We start from the raw sequence: 2343 nt of genomic DNA, 5'->3' as shown, positions 1-2343 counted from the left end.
CCACGTTTTCTCTATTTAAAAAGCAACAAACAACTTTATGCTTTTATATAAAATAAAATTTTGAAAATTGTGGCATGATTTGTCAAAATACTAGATCTAGAATAGCAGCTTGAATTACAGGTTTATGTCTTAGCTCCACTGAAATCGATCACAATTTGTTATKGGTGGATTATAACTTTTCAAAAATTAGTCTATTTGTTTAATGACTTGAGTATCTAAATTCCAGAGTTGGGCAACTACTAAACAGGTATTTGGACTACAGTGTTGAAGTGCCTCTCTGCCTCACAGGAATTTGAGGCAAAGTGGCAATTTCCCACCTAACTATGGTAGGGTGGAAAAATAATGAGAATGGTAATGACAATTGAGGGGCTGTAGAGAGAACAATCACAGAAGCTAAGCTTTTTCTGTGGAATCTGTTGTCTTCAGGATCCCTCAATAGGTTAAGCAGAGAGTGATTCAGTGTAAATATCTAATTCTAGGTACTCTGAATCACCCTCTTGGGGAGCCACCACTCCAGAGGGTTCTTCCCCATAATTGTAGAAAGAGCTGGGGGGACTAGGCTGGAGTTGGTCTTCTAAAACACTCTCCTTCTCTACTTCTTAAATCTCAAGGGACCTGATCAAGATGTGTTCTGAATACGGCTAATGTACRGATAGCAATGAACTCTGTCAAATACAGTCATAACTTTACTTTTTAAAAATCAGAAGTAGGAGGTGATGACAGTGCTGCCCATTGCCTATGTATAATTGTAGCCTTCCAAAATAGATTACTTCTTACAGCAGTTACCCCCAAAGTGAAAAAAAATTGGTTTATTTTCATCTTTCTTCCTGAGACAGAGGTCAAAYATATAGTGCTTCCAGGAAGAGTGCACTGATCACTAAACTATAGGAAGGCATCCTTCACCTTTTCTATAGGAACTGGACTACAGCTGAAAAGAAGGTAAGGTTTTTTGAAGCAAGGGAAATCCCGTAACATAAGCAAGCTGATGAAGTAAGCTAGATGAACAGGCAATGAGGTACATTGAAAATGGAATGGCAGAGCTCAGAGTTGTGATAGGTGACACAAAGCCTAGTTGGAAGCCTGTAACTGTGTGTACTCTGGGGTCAATCCTGTCCAATTTATTCATCGGCGATYTGGACAAAGGGATAGAATGCAATCTCAGCAAGTCTGCTGATGTTACCAAACTAGGAGTGGATGATAAACTAGAGGGCTGTGCTGCCATTCRGAGGGACCTTGACAGGCTGGAGGGAAGTGCAAAGAGGACTTCATAAAGTTCAGCAATGGGAAGTGTCCTCTATTCYTGGAGCATAGTCCTCCACCCAGAGAGAAATAACCCCATACACCAGTACAGACTGGGGGCTGATTTGCTGGAAAGCAGCTCTGCAGAGAAGGWCCCAGGAGAAGTCCTGGTAAAAAGCAAGTTGACCATGAGCCAGCAATGTGCCCTTGTGGCAAAGAGGGCCAATGGTATCTTGGGCTGTGTTAGGTGGAGTGTTGTAAACAGGTCAAGGGAAGTGATCTTTCTACTCAGCCCTGGTGAGGYCACATCTGGAATGGTGTGTCCAGTTTGGGGCTCCCCAGTATAAGTGAGACACAGAGCTACTGAAGCAARTACAGTAAAGGGCCATGAGGATACTTGAGGGACAAAAGCATCTTTGTATGAGAAAAGGCTGAAAGAGCTGGGACTATTTAGCCTGGAGAAGAGAAGACAAGGAGYGTGTTAAGAGGACAGGGCCAGAATCTGTTGGTGATGTCCAGTATCAGGATAAGAAGCGATGGGCACAAACTGAAACACAGGAAATTTCATCTGAATCTGAGGAAGAACCTTTTCATTGTGAGAGTGACTGAGCACTGGAACAAGTTGTCCAGAGTGATTACAGAGCCTCCATCCTTGGAAATATTCAGAACCATCTAGATAGGGTCCTAGGCAACCTTCTAGGTGACCCTACTTAAGCAGGGAATTGGACTAGATGATCGCTAAAGGTCCCTTCCAACCATGACTGTYGTGTGATTCTCTGAAATACAGCTCTGTAGTTCTAATAATCACGGCATCTGCCCAGCTATGAGAAATTCTGGGTTCCTTCCAAGTTTCTTTTAATTTAAAGGACTGAATACCTGGAATTTTTCCTTCCCAGCTGAGTTTTCTAAGTGCTAAAGTATAGCCTTTTCTCATTTATATTTGCCATAGATCATACCAAAAATAATACAGTGCACAGGTCACAAAATGTACTAGGAAGTCATGGCAGGTAGTATACAAATGACTAGGAGTGATTTCTGTGGATCACTGTTCCCAAGCACCATTCAAGAGGGGTCAGTATGAGACCCCTTCTGAGATGGATACTG

The sequence above is a fragment of the Rhea americana genome, unplaced genomic scaffold, assembly GCF_003343005.1.
Source record: "Rhea americana isolate MKP2758 unplaced genomic scaffold, rheAme1 scaffold_66, whole genome shotgun sequence".
In the NCBI taxonomy this organism is placed as follows: domain Eukaryota; kingdom Metazoa; phylum Chordata; class Aves; order Rheiformes; family Rheidae; genus Rhea; species Rhea americana.
This window is presented reverse-complemented; position numbering follows the sequence as displayed.